General features: G+C 43.7%; 1 protein-coding gene and 1 long non-coding RNA gene across 8 annotated transcripts in view; one reads left to right on the top strand and one right to left on the bottom strand.

Moving 5' to 3' along the window:
- MAML3 (mastermind like transcriptional coactivator 3) overlaps positions 1-22,163 on the bottom strand; it is a 562,009-nt gene that overhangs the window by 452,247 nt on the left and 87,599 nt on the right. For all 7 annotated transcript variants that reach the window (XM_072937352.1, XM_072976663.1, XM_072937350.1 and 4 more), the window contains one exon: positions 19,877-20,012. The gene's annotated coding sequence lies outside the window, so the exon portion shown is untranslated. The remainder of the gene's footprint in view (positions 1-19,876; positions 20,013-22,163) is intronic.
- On the top strand, positions 766-2,427 carry LOC140685502 (uncharacterized). The gene is made up of 3 exons (XR_012058750.1): positions 766-933; positions 1,633-1,682; positions 1,766-2,427. It is a non-coding gene; the product is annotated as an uncharacterized lncRNA (long non-coding RNA).

The following is a 22,163-nucleotide window of genomic DNA, read 5'->3' as shown; positions in this document are numbered from 1 at the left end:
TTGGGCTCCCAATAGGTCTTCAGCATGGAGAGCCGAGCCAGGCTGGCTCTGTCGGGTCAACAGCAGCCACAGAGGTGGGGAGCAGCTGGGAGCCAGCTATTGAAAAGTAGCTGCTCATTTTACAGGGCAACTTCTCAGGGATGCTGGCCCTGGCAGTAGCAGCTAAAGTGGGGAAGACAGAAGCATCTTCGAGAGGGCCCATCCTCTCCATCTGAGCTTCACCCGCCAGACCTTGGGCAGCAGCAGCAGCAGGCCAGCCGTCTATCCATCATGCTGGGGTTCCCCTTTGCAGCCTCCTTTGTCTCCCTGGTTAAAAATCTCAGTAGAACTTTTTTGCAGAGTGATACTGGGCATGGGGATGGGGGCGGGAAGGTTCATCCTTGGAAGGAATTTTGAAGCTACCTGGATTGGCAAGGAGCATGCAGAGTACTAGTCACTCTTGAATGTGTGTTAAAAATGGGGTTAGTGCCTCATCAGCTGCGGCTTTTCTGTTTCTTCATCAGTCTCTGATAATCTTTGCAATTTAATTCCCCACAGGAAGGGAAAAGAATATCAGTTTAAACTGCTCTTTGGTGCTCAACCCACGCTCGTCCTTCTGGTGCGTAAGCCTGGGTACACTTTAGAAGCACATACAAAGCAAATGCTTGTCTGTGAGAGCATCACGACGCAGCTATTACAGCCTGAATATAACTTGTGCAGCTCGACTGGCTCTTCCACTTAGAGCAGCTGGGAGATCCCAGAGCCTGGGTAATGTGATTTGGGGCAGGTTTTTCTTGGGGCTTGCAATGAGGAACAAGCTTAACAAGCGAACAGTCATGTCTGAGCTTTCACTTTACCGCAGACCTTGCTCGAGGACATCAGGGATGTGTTGCTTTAGAGGGCTCCGTTCCCAGAGGAGGAGTGGAAGAAGGCACCGACAGCCCTGTCCTGTCGGTAAGTGGAGAACAAAGATGTACAAGAACAGAAAGAGAAAAAAGTTTGGTCTTCAGGATTATAAAAAAATGAAGTCGAGAGGATTAAGCACCAGATTTTGAGACAGGAGACAGATTATTTTCCTAACACTGTCCTTAATTATCCGTGTGGACTTGGCAATCCATTTACTTCTCCTGGTTTGAGTTTTCTCATCTATAAAATAGGGGTGATGATCCCATCTTGCTGCTAATCTACCATGAGGGAGAGTGTGTTTGTGTGTGTGTGTGTGTGTGTGTGTGTGCGCGCGCGCGTGCGTGCACGGTGAGAACAAGCACTCAGAGAATGTTAAAAGTAATAGAAATCCATTTTGTAGTAGGAGAGTAAACTAGTATGAATGACAGCAGCCACATGTGCATCTTGTACATGCTTAGGCTTATTCGTTTATTATTTAAACAAATATTTAGGTCCTACCTTTGACCTGAGGTTCATGGTACAGCAGCCACTGATAAAGACATGCAAGGCCTTTTTCAGGTGTAAGATCGTCTTCTCATTTAAAAAATATACGTTCTGTAATTTTTCACCCATCGGATGGGGTTTTATTTTACCACGTAAAGGGAAGCATGAAGTCTTTCAGGCCCCTTCTAGCATATCCCAGTGCTTTACAAAGATGTTTCTGACACTCTGAGAGCCACGTATCGTGTATCACTCTTTCACCAACAGATGGAGAAAATGAAGCATGAAGAGGTGAAGCGAGGTCACTGAGGGAGCAGGTGAGGGACTGGCTTCTGGTCTCTTGCTCCTAACCCTGCTCCACCGTGTCTCTTTCATAAACAGCCAATAACTTTATCTCCAGGCCAAACACTGAAAACCAGGACCCACAGCATTTGAGTGCAAATGGGATCTCCATCCTACGCAGAGCCCAGGGCCTGAGCAGAAATGGAGGAGAGACGAGTGTTACCACTGGAGGTGAAAACTCACAGTGATGTGCCAGAAACAAGGAAGTGATGAGAGGAAAGCCCCCTGTGATCAGTCCATCAACTGCTAACAGATCAAGATCATATAAACCTAAATGTTTACTTTCTTTAATAACCTATTTTGACACTATACTTAGAGATTTTCCTTCCTTAATATCAGACTGTGCAGAGAAATAAGCTGATGACAAAATAATGAAATTTTCATGTGAATGTTCATACGTTGTGATAATGCATATCATCGTGTATAAGTCAACTAAATGCTTAGGTTGACAACATTTCTACTTAAAAATTGCAGTTGTGACCCATTTTCCTTTTACATATTGTGTACTTTCATACCTTATCTCTAGGTTTTCCAGCAGGCTCCACCACTCACTAGCTTTGTGACCTTAGGCAACATCTCTGAGCCTCAAATTTCTTCTCTGTCAGTGGGGTAATCAGGCCTATCTCAGATTTTTTCACTAAGATTAAATGGCTTCATGTTTGTAAAAGTTTCGAACACAATCCCTAGTACATAGAGGGTGCTTAGTAAATGCTTTTTCCTTCTTCACCATCTTCAAATATATTTTTTATAAAGTGCTTTAACTGTTGGAAATACTTTCATATATACTGCACACAATTCAATATGGTAGCTAAGAGGTATGTAATTATTCTTGCCAAATATATGGGAAAACTCTGTCTCTGAAAGGTTAAGTAATTTGCTCAGAGTCACACAGCAAATTGGTGTGACACGTAAACCTGGAACTTAGTCCTGTGATCCCTAGACTTTCCAGAAACTTCCATCTATTGCCACCACTGCCTCTACGTGAACAGAAGCACCTCATTTGCAGTCTACCCCAAACCAATTCCAACTCCCAGGAGGCAGCTCCTTGGGGCCTTTTCCTGGTCTTCCCTGCACTGCCCCAGCTTCAATCCCACCCCATTCCTCAGGACTCCCCTCTGCCTCCACCTGGGGCTGGATATTCAGGGACTAATCCCCATGGCACAGAAGTCAAAACGAATTGGGAAGGAACGTTCTTTTAAACGAAAGACTACCACCATACACATTATGTCGTTAAATATCTGCAGCATGATAAAATCATCCCAAATGTCACCAATCCCTCGGGGACTTATTAATAATTAAGCATTTTTAGTTCGCTTAGGGATGCAGATTCCATTTAACATGAGAATGTACACGAAATACGTCCATTATATCACGGCTTGCAACAGAATATGTTAAGGACCTCAGCTGGGTTTCTTCAAGACAGATGACAAAGTTAATGCAGGTATCAGCCTTTGATAAAGGCAGCACAAGAGCCCGAAAGCAGCATCCTGGATTTGTGTTTATTAGAAGTGTTTATTAGAATGACTAATAATGGAAGAGAGATACGCCAAAAGAAGCCTAAAGGAAACAGAATAGAGAATATTCTGCAGGATAGAGGGCAGAGCAGAGCCCCGGGATCTGAGGCAGAGTGAATCACTTATCTTCACACTGATTTTTAAGGTTTTTAAGGACTGGGACAGGTTAAGAAGGCCTTGTTCTCTGTGTTTCACTTAATGAAAAGGCCGCTTACATTTTTATATAGCTTACTCCAAAAAATACATGGCCCTGGACACACACACACACACACACACACACATACAAGCAAGCACTTTTCCTTAAAAAGCAGATTTCTTTATTTGCTTTGTTTTCTTTATAACAACATCTGATTCTCTTTTCTTCTTCTCTATTTCCTGGGCAAAGTGAAATACTGAGTATCTTGAAAGAAAGAAAGGGAAGCTGACACAAGGTTGCCAATCTTCTTTATCTCTCTGAGAGATTTACTGTTTTTTTTCCAGGCCCACCGAAGAAGGTCCCTTTTGAAGATGATCAAGGAGAGAAAGAGACTGAGAGAGAGGAGAGTGTGAGTGAGTGAGTGAGTGAGTGAGTGTGTGTGTGTGTGGTGAGATCTAGGGAAATCGGTGATCCAGCCGCCTTCTGTGGGGTTCTCCAGACTAGCTCTGCAATGTGTAATCTTTTGGGCCTGTTATTTACTCTCTCTCCCCAGGCCACCTTCCGTATCAATAGACGTTTGCATGATCTAGAAATCCCTTCTAGCCTTAGGGTACCAGAAATCTAGCCTTGAAGTAGGGAGGTTTCTTCTCAATGGTGGCTGAAGAATTTTGCAGTCTTTTAGCAGAGAAGGACCGTGGATAAATTCTTCCACTTCCCTGTTTCCTAAACTGAAACTGTAGGCAAAGCAGGCCACTTCTTTCCTCCCTCACTTTCAGGACCTGGCAACTTAATAAAAGAGCCATACATTTGGTTGTAAGAGCCCCAACAGAAGAGAAGGATGCTCTCCTGACCAGGGAGGTCAGTGGGACAGGCTGTCACCAGAACACAGAAACTGCTAGGAAGGTTGTTCTTATGTTCACTGTAGCTAACCTGGGGGCCAGAGGACTCAGCAAAGCCGAGAAGCAGCAGGACTTAATATGGAAAGTGGACTTGCTTTGCTTTACAGCCTCTACACTTTCATTCAAACGTTATCAGGGTTCAATGTCCAGCTAGGACTGCCTCCAGGGGACATCTGGTCTGAGAAAGGTATGTCTGTAGGAATCACTCCCTCCCTGAGTGTTCTCTAAAACCAGTTCTTTCCGAAGTTAGACACAAGGTCCAGGCAAGTAGAGACTGTTGAGTAGACTCCCACCCTAGTCTCAGGAAGGAATTGACATGGCTGGAGAGGAATGTAGGAAGGGCTGGGGAGAGAAGGGAGGGCTATTTATCATGCAGCAGCCTTGGGACAGAGGCAGAGGAGGAGGGGCTGAGTTTCAAAACAATTTGTAGACTTAGAGACTACAAAAATGGTGGAGGAAAGATGATTTAAAGTCAGATAGATTAATAAACCCAATTATCCTGGGTAGTTTTCTTTAGCCACTGGTTTTCCTATCCTGAATGGCACTGTTGCCTTTTCCTGCTCTTAACCAGATCATCCTAGATGACAACTATTTCACCACTGATGGAAGCAGCTGGTGAGGTTTCTCACTTGGGCTTCACACACATACACACAACCACCTCCACCCTAATAGTCTGAGGAATTACTGTGCTCTGTCTCTTTAAAAAAATCCAGAAAACTCTTTGGGTACTGCCAAGGCTAATCAGTCAGAATTATGCTTATAACCAGGTGGGATCTCATCACCTATGGTTCATAAGTAGTTGCTTCAGATCAGGAGTGAGGATACATATCCAATAGGGCGTGGCCTCAACCTTTCCCAGATAAACAATATGTGTACATAGGTGCATGTTGGGGGAGGGGGTTGTTTCCTGGTTGAGCTGCTGTAATTTCTCACACTTTTGGCTCCTGGCAAAGAAAAGCATCTTTGAGATTTCTAGGGCTCTCTGAGCATGATCACAGGTTTTCCACGCTTGTAGGAGTAGAGTCCAAACAATTCACTGCATGGGTGATTAAACTGTGGCCCAGAGTTTAGCCAGATTAAGTGTGGTCACCCAGCTGGTTAGCCACAGAGCCAGAGAAGGAACATGGGTCTCTAGCCTCCTTGTCCTGTGCTCTTCCCACCCAGGTGGATTCCAGGAGATTTGTTCTGCAGAACTTCCATTCCACTTTGTACTCAGTTGGAGACAATGAATCATATCATGGGTTTATGTATCCAAAGTCTTTACCAATCAAATGTTCCCCAGCTCCACTCTCACCCAGGCTGCTGGAAGGCCATGTATCTGCATAAGGATATGGCAGGAGCTCTCTGCTCCCACAGGACATCTGTTCTTTTTTTTTTTTTTTAAATCAAAGTCCTTTTCCTTTGCCCCAAGGTTAATTTCTCCTTGGCCTCAATTTCTTTTATCTCTGTCTACTCACTTATATTAGTATATATGCCAAGACTTAAACACACTACCTTTAAATTTGGGAGATACTAAACACAACTAAATGCAATCCACAGCACCTAAAAAATAATCTAAGTTTGTGTGATATTTCTTATGCTCTGCCCTTGGTGATCATATGATGGGTGGGAGCTTTGATGTCATGTCAGTATCAACTGTTTCCTTCTGAAGAGGAGGGTGAGTAACTTGCCCAAGAAAAGCTAGCAAAGCTGGAATGGGATGGTCCCCGTAGACTCACTGACTTTTCTTCTTTCTATTATGCCACAACACCAACCTGCTAAAGTTGGGTTTTACACCCTCTCTTCATTTTTGTCCAACCCCTGGTAGACAGAGATACCAGTGGTCAGCAAGGTGGATGTGGTATGAGCACAGACAGGACATGGAGAGACAGGATGAGGCCTGAACAACCCAGCCCACACTGCTCAACACACTAACCACAAGCCATGTGTGGATATTTTAATGAAAAATAATTAAAATTAAATGAAATTAAAAGTTTAGTTCTTCGGTTGCACTAGCTACCTTTCAAGTGCTCAATAGCCACAAGTGGCTAGAGGCCATTACACTGGGCAACCTGGAGATGGGGCATTTCTTCCACCCTGGAAACTTCTAGGGGACAGCTCTGCCAGGCTCCAGGCCATCAGGGCCTGAAAAGAACAGCCACCATTTATTGAGCCCCAACAGCATGCCAGGCCCTATTGTTGATGTTTTATGCCTATTATTTCATCAATCATCATGAAACCTGTGAAGTATTATTATTTGCCTTTGACAGAGGAAGAAACTGATGTCAAACATTCTTAGTAATTTGGCTTTTTGGTTTCATAGTAAATGGCAGAAACATGAACACAGACTTGTTAATGGCAAACTATAATATGAGTTCTAGTTTTCTGTAAGGAGCCATAAAGACTGATAATATAGCTAATATTTACGGAGCACCTACTATGTGCCAGGTACTGTTCTGACAAGTAACACATGAAATCACTGAATCCTCTATAGGGTAGGAAGGATCATTTATCCTATGAAGAAATGAACTTAGAGAGGTTAAGAAACTGTCCTAATGTCACCCAGGTAGTAAATGATGGAGTCAGGATGTGAACTCAGGCAGTCTGATTTTAGAAGCCAGGTGCCAATCCACTATGCCACACTGGTGACTCACTGGATGCTGCTTCTATGTTGTATAAAAGGCAAGGACTAACCTGTGGCTTATGACTCCAATCCCTGTTCACAGGGCTGATCGCACTTTCCAGATGGGCTCTCTCAAAGAGCCAATTGTCAGATGCCTATGCTCAGAATGATCAGCTCCATTTCTCCTTGCTTCTGGCCAGCAAGGCCTGTTGCTCTCTCTGCTATGCTGCCACAGCTAGAAGTCATCATGAAAGTCATGCTTGAGCAAGTTCTGAAAGGAGTCCTGTGGTCTACTTCTTGGAGTTGTCCCACCTCAGCTCACCACAGGGCAACGTCGAGAGCATCCTGTTGACATTCCTTCTTGACATTTGGTCCGCCCAGCGGACATCCCTTCAGTCCTGGTGGGCTGGCTGCATTCCAGGCATGTTGGTGAATCTGTTCCTTTAAAGTTCTGGTAGGTAATCCTCATGAGCTGACTCAAGAAGCTGGCTGTGATGTTTGTGGCACTGGTCTGTAGATGTCTGTTTACTATGGTCTAGAACCAGGTGCCAAATAGGCATCATACTCTACCTGCCAGCCTTATCATGATATCTTGATTATTTTTTGCTTTATTTTTATATTGCTTTGATAGTTTTAGCATTACTGCTACCTGAGAAGAAAAAATTCAACGGAGGTGTTTTTCTTGTATTACAGTGGTGAACATCTTCTGGCTACTAATAGGATTTTCATTAAGTGGGTTAGCATTTAATCTTGGTCAGCTTTTTGACTTTTCACACCCTTAGCAGAATTATAACTTTGCAGGATGGTCCAAAGTCTTTGGAGGCTGTTTCAAGTAGGGTGGCTTAGCTGTCACCATGTAACAGCTCATAAATGGCTTAAAGAGAGAACTGCCTGTGGGTTGTGAAGTTGGAAGCACCTCCCTAAGAACTTGAAACTTAGGCTTCTTGATGTACTTTGTAACAAATAAATACTCAAGCCAGTCTCCAAATATTAATGGTGTGAACTGGCTGTGAGGAATACCAGTAAATAACTGGCAGAATCTTCAGGGAATCCCATTGCACTTCTTCAGGCAAGTCAATAATAGGTCTTGTGTAAGTCAACTCGCATTATTAAAGATTTTTGTAAAATTGGTGGATACACTGCACTTGCTCTACATCATGTACCACAGATATACCACAGGAAAGTCACTCGCACCTCACCCCTGCAGCCCAAATACACAGCTGTCTTTCAAGGGTACAACTGACCTTATTATGCAATCACTGGTTTGCCAGGATACTGACATGAATTTTGCTACAACAGAAAACTGTTGGAAGTTTGTAAGAGCTGTCTTAACATTCTCACATATTTTTCTCCTCCAAAACGGTGAAGAACTTGAAGTCCTGTTGTATGTTTTTGGCACTCTCCATAACAAAGAATGGTAAATACAGCTATCTGAGTAGCTTCTTCCATTTCAACTTGAGAATTTCTTCAGGTGCAGGCCCATGATTATAATTCATGCCTCCAGCTTCCTGGTCAGAAAAAATTCATATTTTTAACTTAAAGTGGCATGAATGCTTCAAGAGGTAGAACATTCCTTCTTATGAAGAGCCTCAAGCAAAAGGCGATTGGCTGTTTAGAGGGAGGATTATGAAGGGGATTTAAGAACTGGTCGGGTGGCCAGATGAAATTTCCCAATCAAACCCTGACAGGCTATGATTTAGCACGTTCTCTAGTCTGCAAAGTTTTGTATTCACAATGTTCTACTCCTTAAACACATCACACTTTTTTCTTCTTAGGGTTGTTGCCCACACAGTGTTTTTTCCCTGGAAGGTCAACATACGGCTAAGATAGACCTTTTTTATTGTTCAGATTTTGATTTAAATGTTTCCTTCTTTGAGAGGCCATTTTTAATCTCTCTGTCTATGGAGGTAGACTATATTGCTTTCTATCTCTGAATCCATTTAATTTCCTCCCCCCTAAAATGCATGCATTTTGTGGGTACATCAATACTTGTTTGTGAGTTGGTTGTTTGTAGACTGCAAGGTGGGGGGATACATTTTTGTTTTATTCATGAATGTTCTGTGCGTATTTAGCACATAACCGGCATTTAAACAATTGTTGAATGTCTGACTGGGCAAATGACTATTAAAATCAGATTAAAGTCATTTATAGAATCTAAGCTGCAGAACTTTTGAGCTGGAAGACATACCCATAGCCAGTCTACTCCATTGTTTATCAGTGAAGTATAAATGTCTTCAGTTTCTTGTTTTCCTTACTCTACAATGTTGATGGCTGAGCTATGAAAATTTCTAAGCACTATATAGCTATTTTTGATTAGGTTGCATGTTGGGACTTGTGTACTATACCATCAGAAATCCCAGCAGGAGAAAAGAAAGTTTTTTGTTTTGTTTTTTAAATAATACCCCAGGCTTGGATATACATGGATAGTCTATCAACTCCTTTCCAGATCATTTGAATAACATGATCATCCTGCAGTCTCCACAGATCTCCAGTTTGTCTGCAGGCAGTGGGTCTATCCTTGAGTTCTTCCTCGGGTCCTGTGGGTGGACAGTGACCCTGCCAGTCTGACTAGCGGTCACCATGGTGAACGCCCCATGTGGGGGCTGGTCACAGTGAATATAACAGGACCAAAGTAGAAGGCATGGATGACCAGATGCATTAGGAACAAAGAGCGAGGGGAGCAGGGTCCCGAAAATAGAAATCACATCAAAAAATAGATGACGAGTTGATAATGCCTTGAGGCCTTTGTTCAGGAACACTCTGGTACTATAAAGGGAAAAATGACAGTAGCATATTCTTCTGTGAAGTGTGAGTCGGTTTTTCTTCAAGAGTTCTTTCCAAAGAAGGCCTTGTGGGCTGTGGCTAACTCCGTTTTCCATTTTTATCTGGATTTGTTCTTCGACGCAAATGTTATTCTTTTGCCAAGGACTGCTGTATCATCACATTAACAACAAGATAAACAAACTTGACAAAAATTCACTGAAAACAATAACTGTGGTAATTGCATCTTCTTGTCCTAGGTATTCCCTTTTGGTTTGCAATTAAAAAGCAGTTCCAGCAGTTGTGCGTGCTGTATCATTTGTTCACCTTAAATAAATACTTTTGAATCTAAAAATATAGCAGAAATAAAACTTTCTGGAAAAAAAAATAAAACCCTGAAACTTAGAATCACATCAAAAACAAGAAATGGATTTTTAAGGGATCAGGATGGTTTTCAAAAGTTGAGGTTTCCTGACAAGCCAGCTCTGTTTTGGCCCTAGATCCAGGGGACCTAAGGGGTTTATCCAAAACAGGCAGCCCCAGACTTCTAGATGAATGGTATAGATGCCGAGGAGGAGATTTTAGATTTGTTTAGCCTTAACAGAACTATGAGTTGACTACACTCATTGGCAGATATTTCAGGAAAGAACAGCATTTCCAGTAGCATTTGGTCAGCTCAAGACTATTATCTAGAAATTCATTTAATTCATGCTGCTTGAATTAAGCACACAACTCTCAATTGTGACAAACAGTGAACACGTGTGAGACCCCTACCAGAGGTGGTGTACAAGTGTGAGTTTGCCATTTTTAGGGACAGAGGCTCAGCTGCCCACTTTTCTCTCCAGAAAACTTCAGGAAGAAGCAAAGTGACTGGCCACTGTGGCTTTCACGCCTGATCCATGGAGCCACACGGCTCTGAGCCCTTCAGGACATGGTAATCTGTCTCCTCCCATCTGACCTACAGGCTTTTCAGCAGCCATCTCCTAACAAGAGCGAAAGATCTGACAGTCTCCTTTTCTGTGCTCACACTTCCCCCATGACATGCTGAAACCAGCACAGCAGAACAGACACACTCATAATAAGACCAAAAAGCAGTGACAGTGCTGGGATTTTTATACCTGGGCCAAATGCCAGAGCTGGCTCAGGGGAGGAGAGGGATGCCCTCCCCTCAACCCCTCAACCCCTCAATCCGGTTCAAAAACAAAGGTCAGGGCTACTATTAACTCAGCGCAGCTGGCAGACTCTAGCTTGAGGTTTTTTTCCCCAGAACATTTGGAAGTGAGGCCTTCCTGTGAGGTCAACACGGGGGCTGGCTTTTAGACCCCAGCCATGTATATGGAGCCAGCAGTGCTGATGAAGCAAAGGAGCAGGACCCTCACTACCAGCCCGACTTTGGGCAATGGAAGCCCCCTGGCTCTTTCGGGTGTTGCTAAATTAGTCATTATATAGCATCTAGACACCTAAAACAGATTTAAATGGTTTTTCATCTGGTGCCCCCAAAGTGTTAATAAGCCTATTTAAATGTCTGAGCTATACCTGTGAGGCTCTGGGGAGAATGTGCCCTCACTGGATTTCTTCTCTTTTCTTGAAGGGGAAATAAACCTTGCTGACTCAGAAGGGAGTAGAGAAGCTAATTGTTAGTAGTTGGGTTCAACTTTGGTGGATGTCTGTAGAAATCCCAGGGATCGTCCATTGTCTCTGCAAGATAATCTAATCTAATTTCAACTGTAAACTTAAAAATTTACTGAACAGATAGTACACGGCTGGCAGTTTATATGCATTACCTCTGTTCATCTTCACAGGAACCCTTAGGTGAGTATCATGACCACTATTTATCTAGAGCAGCAAACTGGAGCTAAGGGAGGTTAAATGACATGCCCACCTTGCCCTTTAGCAAATGGGGGAGTCAGAATTCCAACCTGGGTGTGTCTGACTCCAAAGCCCATATTCTATACTCTCAAGACCTTCCAACTGAGGAGGAAGAATGTGTATTCAAGGGAGGGAAGAAGGGAAGAACCTAACACAGCCCACAGCCCAGACTCAGGGGCAGGAAAAGGGATGGTGGCTGAAGGCTACAGAGGGGCAGATGGGATCTTCTGCTGGGAATGACCAATCGGAGAGTGTTCCTTGGCTCTCCTCTTGGGCCCCTTCTCCTCATTCTAGGCAACAGTGATGCCAATTCTGTCTCAGGGGCAGCAAACTGTATGTCCCTCTCTGTCCAAGGTAGAGTCGGTTGTTCATAGTAACAGTTACTCCAGCCTGGGCTCCTGCTAAATTAAGCACCACTTTTTAAAAATCCTCATAACATTGCTATGAGATAAGTATTACTGATGCTTTTTACAGCTGGGGAGGTGGAACGTTGGGGAGTTTAGGAACATCCCCAAGGTCAGGAAGCCCCAGGTGTCAATGTTCACGTTTCATTCCAGGCCTCACGACTTTAGAGCCATCAAGAATCTTAACACGATGTTCTACTAGACAGAGGTTGAGGGTCGGCCGACCGCGTGGCCTGTTCATCGTCGGTGAACTGACAGCGCCAGCCCGCGCGCGACACAGAAGAGGCAGGGTCGCGCGACTCCTGGAAGGAAGCTTGCTGATGGCGCCAGCTGGGCCCAGGCACCCACATGGGTCCCTCCTGCTCTGGGGCTCACCGGACGTGCTGCCTGGGGACTTGGTCTCCTCTCGCTGGCCTTGGCATTGCCCGAGTCAGAAGGCTGCCTGGCTGGACAGCGTTTGGGATGGGCTTGGGTTCCGATGCCCGGGATGGGTGAGCTGGGGAAGGAAATGCCCCAGCACCGGGTCGTGGGGCTCTGCACCCTGATCACCATTTCTCCTGTAGTGGCCTGTCTGATCGGCCGGGCGCGGCAGGAGGGTGGTGGGTGACCGCGGGGAAGAGAAGGGGCGCCGGGCTCCTGAGCCGCCGAGACCCCGGAGGCTTTGTGTATTCGAAACCGGATTCCCCACCTCCCTTCCCCGCCTCCCATTCCTGCTTTCTTTTCCCCTAACCGAAGTCCCAGTAGAGTATCCAGCAATTAGCACACGATGGGGTGGGGGTGGGAGGAGTGGAAGGGGGTGGGAGGAGTGGAAGACGGCGGCGGGCGGGCGTGGGGGCGGCGAGACCCCAGCCTCCCCTGCCGGGATCGGTCCCGGGCTCCTGCCTGCGCTGCCTTCGTGCGCCACCTACCGGCTGCTCGCGGCCGCTGCGAGCCCGCCGCGGCTGTTCCTAGGCAGATCTTGATCTCTGTGGACAATAGACAATGGGATTTTTTTTAAACAATGATTTATTTTGGGGGTGGGGATAAGGAGGAAGGAGGGAGGGAGGAAGCAGCAGTGTGTTTGTCATCGCTTTAGAAAAAATCTCTGTTCTATCATTGTTTCTGCATATCCATTATATTGAGGACAAAAGAATCCCGTTCTGGAACAACAAAGCCAAGGGAAATGTTTTCTGTGGCTGACATTTAATTGTGTGCACAAGGTGCTACATTATGATGGGGACAGATTGTCAAAAGGATAGGGCACAGCTTCGGTTCAAAAGCCTGGCTTTTCTTCTTTAAGATGTGAGCTTTCTTACATGAGTCCCATTTTATATTGCCTCATATATCTCCCCCCCCCCCCGCCTCCCATGTTATGCAGTACACACAATTCTGTTTCTATATAGTTTTCCAACCCATCACAAGGCTTCCTTGTGGATTACTTTCAAACCTCCTCCAAGGTCTATTCCTTTACAGCTAACAGGGATAATTGTGCTTCATTTCACAACCTCCCTACACATTCCTTACCAAAAGAATCCTCATTTTTAGGAGCCCTTAGGAACCTTGGAGAACACTTAGTCCAACCCCCTGGTTTTACACATGAAAGAGGTAGAATGCCTTGTCTAAAGTCACACACAATTAGAGATGGAGCCAGGACCAGAACTCTTGGATCCCAAGCCCTGGTTTCTGTTATGACCTGCCGTTTGATGTCCTGATGCCCAACACCCCCTGACTTGCTCACCCTCATGGTCTCCTTTCTGGCCTCAGAAACCCACACAGTGAGCTGTGTGCACAAAGATGGGTGATAATTCAGGGTAGGGGTGGGGTGGGTAGAAGTATAACTTCCTTGCTTGGTGGTAACCCTTTCATTCCCTTTTCACCCCTTCCCCTCTGTACAGCTAAGCTGGGGAGGAGGGTATGGAAATCATCTTCATTCATTTATTTTGTTATTTTGCTGTGATAAGTTAATATGTAAAAACCTATGCAATTATCCACAATTCTCCAGAAAGTGATTTTCCTGGGATGTAGGACCTGAACATCCCTCCTGCATCCCATGACACACACACACACACACACACACACACACACACACACACAGCTAATCTGGCTGCTGGGAACACAGAAAGCATGTCTTCCATCTTAGGAAGTCGTTCTCCATGGTCTCTTGACAAAGGTAGTTTGCCCTCAGGAACCTGAACAAGATTTCCTTCTAAGGTTCATGAAAAATCCTTGGGGAGATGCAGATAGCTGATCATATTGTGGAACAGAAACATTTTTCTTCTACCACCTTCCAAAACATGCTATAACAGACGGCGCTCCCCTTTAAACTCTTAACTGTGTCACAGTAACCGAGACAGTAGATTTTCAAGTCGTAGATGAGAAGCTCAGTAAAGATCTTCGCACATCCAAAAGAAGTCAACCCGTCATAGAAGTCTGCTTATTTTAAAGGCTGTTCGGTCTGTTTAAAGTAAATCAACCAATCTCACAGTCTGCAGACAAGGAGACAACAAGCTGAAGAGGTTTCAAAACAAAAGACCAGAACATTCCCTAACTCTCTTTAAACTGTCTTCTAAAAGCACAGAGAAGAAGAAAACACACTTGGATCGCAAGAAATTCCTAAAGCTTTCTGCAGAGTTTGGCACTGTAAGAGCTTTGGTTTGTACAGGCGTCATGTGATATGTTAACAGAGACTTAGATCTCTAACTCTCCTAGTTCTCATTTGTTCCTTTTTATTCCTACCCAGTAGTGATTCATCCTGGCTCTACAAAAAGATCCCCAGTTCAATGGTATTTTAATATGACAACCACACACCTACAAATACCTTGTCTCAAGGATTTTGTGAGAATCAAGTGTGATAAAATGAGATGATGTAGGTGAAAGTGCTTTTAAAAGCCTAAATTATTGGTGCAGCCATTATGGAAAACAGTATGGAGATTCCTTAAAAAAACAGAAAATAGACTTACCCTATGATCTAGCAATCCCACTCCTGGGCATATATGCTGAGGAAACTAATTTGAAAAGATACATGCACCCCAATGTTCACAGCAGCACTGTTTACAACAGCCAAGACATGGAAGCAACCTAATTTTCCACTGGGATAGCCAGATGACTGCATAAAGAAGATGTGATACACACAAACACACACACACACACACACACACACACACACACACACACACTGAAATACTACTCAGCCATAAAAAAGAATGAAACCATGCCATTTGCAGCAACATGGATGGATCTGGAGATTGTCATACTAACTGGAAGTGAAGTAAGCCAGGAAGAGAGAAAAATATCATATGGTATCACTTATATGTGGAATCTTTAAAAAATGACACAAATGAACTTATCTACAAAACAGAAACAGACTCACAGATTTAAAAAAATAAACTTATGGTTACCAGTGGGAAAGGGGAAGGGGGAGGGATAAATTGAAAGTTTAGGATTTGCAGATACAAACTACTATGTATAAAATAGATAAACAAGATCCTACTGTATAGCACAGGGAATTATATTCATATTCAATATCAAATATGTTGTAATAGCCTATAATGAAAAAATATGAAAAGAAATATATATGTATAAATAAATCACTATGCTGTACACCAGAAATTAACCCAACATTATAAAATGACTATACTTCAATTAAAAAAGCCTGAAGTATTCTTCAGATGTGAAGAATTATTCCCATGTATTTGAAGTTTTGAAAGTACTGAAATCATTTATTTGTAGCTGTTCCATAACTCTTCTGTAAGGTTGTAATTCAGCCCATTTTTCTGATAGGAACTTGAGGCTACATGTCGGGGTCACGTTTAATGTAAATTTTAGAATATCCAAATCGCATCTTTAATAATACCCCAATAACATGTTGGAATAGGGTAAATGCTAGAGCCCTGGTGACTCACTGCTTCCCCCATGTCCTTATTTGGTAGTATGTAAATAGAAATGATCATTTTCAGATTTAGGTTTTCTCAAATCATGGCGCCAGCTGCTATTTTTGCTTTTGCTTTAGTCACCATTCTCTGTAGTAGAAAGTGTATTTAGAGTTGTAAAAACAGTTTTTTAAATTTGCAGCCTAAATTTAAATACAGAATACAGCAACTAAAGTACTTTCTTGGTCAGGTATAGGAGTCACCATAATTCAATCCAGGACCCGACGTATATGGCCCTCATTTCTATAGGTGTAAGGACTCCCCATCACTAAGTTCACCAGTACATATGTCACAAGACTATACTTACATAGCACCTATTCCCATAGCATCTCTCTTCAGGACACCCTAAGTGATGTGCAGATGTTCTATAAGTATTTCCCTTAATATCTGTATTGGAGTGATATGGATCCATTGGGCTGATACTCAATTTATGGAAAGTGAAACCTAACTGTCAGCTGGCTTCTGTATTACAGGCCCGTGAGGTACAGAGCCCCGTCCTGGCTCCGCAGGAAGCCATGACTGATGCTACCAATGGACAAATAAATCTCGGCCCCCCCAATTTCCCCAACAGTTGTTGTCCTATCCTACTAAAAGTTTCTCCAGAGGTCAATGCCCAAATTTACCTCCTGCCTGTGAGGCTGGCTGCTGGGTCAGGGGAGTTTGGGACCCATGAGTTAATTTAACCCCACGCCTCTACACAGCCTGCATCCCAGACCTGAGCCGTGACTGACGTCCTTTGATCAGAGCCTCAGATGTGCATGTTGATGATGTCCTTTCCAGGATGACCAGCCCAGACTGGCCAGCTGCAAGAACCATTCCAAAGTGGCCTCAGTTACACCACATTCTGCTGTCTATTTCCTTTCTCTTTTACAAAACTTCCTGTGGTTCCTTGGGGCCAAGTTGGTGGCTCTAACTTCTTGGAAGCGTCTGTTTATGGGGCAGGTAGATGAGTGTCACCTGGTTCTCTTTGTGTGTCCTTGACTGCCCTGCTCTCTCATGTTCCCGATTTTTGAAGTGGATTTGAATCTGACACCTAAACCTGATGAAACTCAGGGCAGGGTATTACCACTGAAGCTGCGCTAAGTGCAGGGGGCTGGACCAGGAGATAAAGAGGATGCTGGCAGGCATGGTGCCTTAAGCAACTGGGTGGGCTCTCTACGCCCAAAGTCACCTGCCCTACATGCCCCTCAGACCAGGACTAGGTCAGGGGGGCCTTCTTAGAGGTTGGGCTGGCCATGATTCATGTCTCTCCCCTCCAGCTCTACCAGCTGTACAGGGGACTTCTGCCCCCATAAATTCTTGCAGTGTAGGGAATGCCCAGTGGAAATGCAAAAATAATCATGTCATCCTTCACACGTTTATGGTATTTTGGCAATGTTTCTAATAGCCACTAAGGGACAAGAGTTTATCTTTCTATCTTACATCTCATAAATCTTTTCCCTTTTTTTCATCACTAGCGTAAATTGTGCTTAGTCCAATAACAAGGTTAAAATTATAGTGCTCTTCATCATTACAGAAATGCTCTTGCCTATGATGGGGACGATGGCTATATGGGAAGCTTCGCAAATTTATTTTTTCCCTTTGCCTGCATCAGGGTGTCATCTGGCAGATAAGGAAAGGTTTTTACTTAGCTGTGCACAGACATTGTTCAAGGCCTCTGGGAGTATAAACATCTATGGGAGAGGTCTGTAGCCTAGGGAAAGTCAGTTAATCTGTGCCTCTGCTCCCCTCAACCAAGTTTCTTTTTCAGACCAAAACACCAAACAAACAAACAAAAACACCAGAGAGAGTTGAGATTATCTGGCAGTGCTGAGGAACACAGGCTGTGTAAATACAGACAAGTGATTCAACCTCTCTGTGCCTGTCTCCTCATTTGGGGGAAATAATAGGGCTTCATAAGTTTATTGGGGGGATTTAAGGCAATAGAAAGTGTAAAGGGCTTAGTACAGTGCCTGGAACATAATAAACACTCAGTTAGTGCCTGCCAGCATCATCCTCATTACCAACCATTTCAATCCTCCTGTTTCTACGTGACAGCCTTCTGCCCCAGCAGGATCCTAGAGCTGCCGGAAGAATCCATGCACCACTGTCCTCTGTGCCTCTAGGTGTATCAGCCTCTGCTCCTTGGGCAGGGGCATTCCCAGGCACAAGTGCTGACAAAGCTGGTGAAATCCCAAATCCATGTGGGGATGGGGTCCTTGGACGGTCCTGCCTCTTCTTCCTCTTGCCAACTGCCACTGCCCCTCACGCAGGTGGTCACACGGCTCTGGCTCAGCCTGCCAGACCCATGCCACAGAGGGGGCTCTGACCCAGGCAGTCTGCAGGAGATGTTTTTTTCCCACCTCTGCTGAGCATTCTGCCAGCTCCATAGATTCTTTCCTTCTGCCCACACAGCTCCAGAAATCCCAGATGTGGAAATTACCCCCATTTTCTGGCTGTGATGTTTATTAACAAGTTCTTGCCAGCTTTTACTCATATCTGAACTGAGGTTTCATCTTGTCCCTTTTTCCGGAAGTACATCCTCACTGACCACTTTCTGCCCCATTCTCTTATGCTCCTTCTTGAGGCCATTTTCCATTTCCAAATCTCTGAGAGACTTCTTCTTCCTCATCTCTATCAGACATCTAGTTTTTGACTGAGGGTTAGGATAAGACACAATCTGTATAATTACACTGTCCTTACCTGAGGTATTGGCTCTTTTCTCCGGAATAGAAGGCCAGTGCCATGCAAACCTGTCTCTCATTTGCTCTCATTACTTCAAGTTCCTTATTTTCAGACTTGGTCAGACACTCATTCATTGTAGAAGCAGAACTCATTTAGATGATGTGGGAGTTGGAGCACAGCCTTCCCTCAAGGACTTCTGCTTTCTCTTCTTCTTCTGAGCTATTCAGTAAACCCCAAGAATAGATTGCATTTTCCTCTCTTAGGAAACAAGTCCAATGTGGAAGCTAGAGTTCAGGTTCAGTTTTTTGAAATGATGGCACGTCCTATGTGCTGACCATTTCCTCCTAATCATAATTCTCCTATCCACCAATCTGTCTATGCATCCATCTATCCGTCCATCCATCTACCCATTCATCCATCCATCTGTCATTTTCTATGGTTTTTTGCTAATTACTTCCTTACATCTGACCCAGCGTACCTTCACTGAAGGGCAGCTATGCCCATATATGACTGATCACTGATACAATAGCCTGGTTTTTGCCAGACTCTCGGTTTGCTCTCAACAAGTGTAAAGGGACACCTCTTGGTAATAGCTCACATTAGAATGCAATAGAGAAATGCCTGGAGATGCACACAGACAGGGTGTGACTGTAGCTGACATAAGTCTGTGGAAAAATGCACTGGCAAGGCTCAGACACAGAGGAAACATCTTTGTCTACAAAAGGTTAACCAGTGATCATACTTAGACAATGAAAAAGTTTGCCCAATTTGATTCCTTTCATTTATGTGGCCCCATCTTCCATTGGTCACTGAGTTCTCTCATCCTCCCTTACTTCACAATATCTCTCAAGATCACTTCTTTTTTCATTCCTGCCATACTCCCATCTTGGTTAAAGCTGTCTCACCCGATGTTTGGTCCACCAGTTAGAACACTGGTCTATCTACATCACATCTTTTCTCTTCACATCATCCTAAAACTGCCATCAGATTAATCTTGCAAATTAATACTTTCTCCAAACTGTTTGACCCCTGCATCCTCCAATTTCCTCACAATTCCCTTGGCATGGCATTAGGAACCCCCACACACCACCCCCAACAAAGCCAGTCTCCAACTTACTCATCTATTTCCCACCTTTGTTAAACCTCCACCCCATCAAATGGTGTTACCCCTTCTCGTTTAAAATGTGCTCATGCCATCTAAGTCCTGGCAACACCCTTCCCTTTTCCTTCCTGCCTTTTCAAATCTTCCCCCATTTGTAGAGACCAGGCTCAAATGCATTGCCACCTTGAAACGACTGCTTTCCTTAGAACCTCCTGAGGTATTATGAGTTACGTGATTAATTTCACAGATTCAACAGACACTGTCTCGCATGTCTAGTGTTTTGAGTTGCTCCCTAACTTTCATATGCTTACCTCTTCTCTCATGCCCTGATGAGTTCCTTACAGAAGATTGATTCATATTCCAAGTTTCTTCCAAAGTATCTTGCCTGGACCTTGCACTAAGCAGTCATTGAAGAAGATTGGGTTGAATTAACAGAAGAAAATGCAGCTGAAAAATGAAAACAAACCGGTCAAGCCATTTTCATCACTGACACAGAAATTACAGATCCACAGTTTTGTTCCTGTGCATGTTAAATTTGGGGGGCTGATAGAGAATGTGTTTTTCATAGTATCACATATCCAGGAAGACTCTTGTGCGGCCACTTTGTCCATTTCCTGGCTCTAAGCCATCTAGGGCCAAAAGAGATCTATCACATGCTTAAAGAACCCAGAGATAGAATTCCTTGGCTCTTTTGGATAATTGTGTTTCAGAGTTGCATCAACTCTCCCCATGACCCCGTGACAGCTCTCTCACTGGTCACTCTAGGTCAATGTCCTGAAATTTTAGTTTACTTTGGCAACTCCTACAGTGCGTGTTTAAAATGTACATTCCCAAAGAATGACATTCAGTCATTCTGGGATGGGGGCACATGAATCTGAAATACATATTATTTATATATACTATATGTAAATATAATTATTTATATATAAATAATATACATGTATATGTACTATATCACAGGTAATTCCAATACAAGTGGTCTGGAAAACATACTGTGAGAGGAAAAAAATCTGCTCTGATTTAATATTTTTAAAAAAGTTTTAGTTCAGGCATATTGATTCTACCACCATTTTTGTGAATATTAACAAACAGCTGATTAATAATTTTCCTTAGTAATTATATGTCCTTACATGAGCATTTAAACCTCATCTTTATTAAGCTCTAAGAAACATTTCACCTTCCACGTGTATTTATTGCACACCAATGTGACAGGCATCAGAGTTATAAGATGAATAAATAATAAGGTAGATAGATCCTCATTCTCAGGGAGCTCATAGTAGAGTGGGGAAAATGAATATTTATGATGATGACAGTGCTGACCTGTCACCTGTCACTGGTTTGTTGACATTATGTTCGTTTGTGGCAGTCCAGCAGGGGCAGGGACTTGGGGTCCATGGCCCACGACACTAGGTAGAAAGTGGGTATAACATGTCCCCTTGCTCTGGCTCCTGACTTTGTGACTTCAGAGATTATGAGAAGAAAATGCCATCACCCCACCACTCCAACAGCTTTGCAAAAGAGATGAGCATTAGTCAGTCAGTCAATCCTGCCTTACTGAACATTTGGAATGACTAGTATCGGGTAAGCATGTCTAGAAGAACGTCCTCCCTTCCCCCTGCCCTAGACTTTGACATAACAGTGTCATCGTCCTTCCGTGTTTGTCTAGGTTCCTTTGATTTCACTGCCACCAACTATAAAGGCTGAATACCCTCTCCACTTGTGAAATAAACATTGAGTGAGTACCCCATGTGCAAGGCACTTATTAAATGATGGGATGAATATAAAGATGAATCAGGTTCAGATCCTACACTTAAGGAGTGACATCCAGTACAGAGATACATCATGTACAGGAATAACTTGTCACAAAGTCAAATATGTCACATAGTAAACATACTATGGGGTTACTTCCAGCCAGAACTGGGACCAAGGGGGCTGGAAGCATGGGAGGGGTGAGGAGTGAGAAGGTTGTGTCTAGGGGAGACAAGTTCAAGTGTGGATGTGTCGAATTGAGGATGTTAAGGGACATCCTGGTGAAGACGGCCAGTGAGTAGTTAGTAAGTGTGTGACCAGAGCTTGGAGAGTAGTAAAGACAAGAGACAGTAGTGGCCTATGAAGTTACGAGACTAGGTTTTATTGTCAAAGGAGTCTAGCCGACAGGAAAAGGGAAACTGAAACATGAGAGATGACTCAGACATACCAGATTTTCTTACTTGGCAGCACTGTAATTACTGAGAGATGGAACTTAAAGACGAATTAAAATATTTTATTTACTAATATAACTAACAAAATGTATTTTATTTTTTCCCTTTGCTTTTCTTGGATGACGAGCTTAAAATATCCCCGTGTAGCCTGACCAATATCTCTGCTAGATTGTGACAGAGAGAGGCTTTCTAGTATCCACTGAATCCCTCTGTGTTTGTTTCATTCAGGAGGAAATAGAAGAGGGGAGAAACAGAAGAAAAAGAAGATGAGAAAGCGAACAGGGTCGCTTTCTCGTGGTGCCTCTATTTGTCAATACTGAGGAAAACATGTCTTCTGACTGTGACTTGATTGGAATGATATGCTGTTTAGCAGGCTGGGTTTACTGTTAGGGTCTCA

The sequence above is a fragment of the Vicugna pacos genome, chromosome 2 (genome assembly GCF_048564905.1).
Source record: "Vicugna pacos chromosome 2, VicPac4, whole genome shotgun sequence".
Taxonomy (NCBI): Eukaryota; Metazoa; Chordata; class Mammalia; order Artiodactyla; family Camelidae; genus Vicugna; species Vicugna pacos.
Note: the sequence above shows the minus strand (reverse complement) of the source record. Positions and strands in the feature narration are given on the sequence as shown.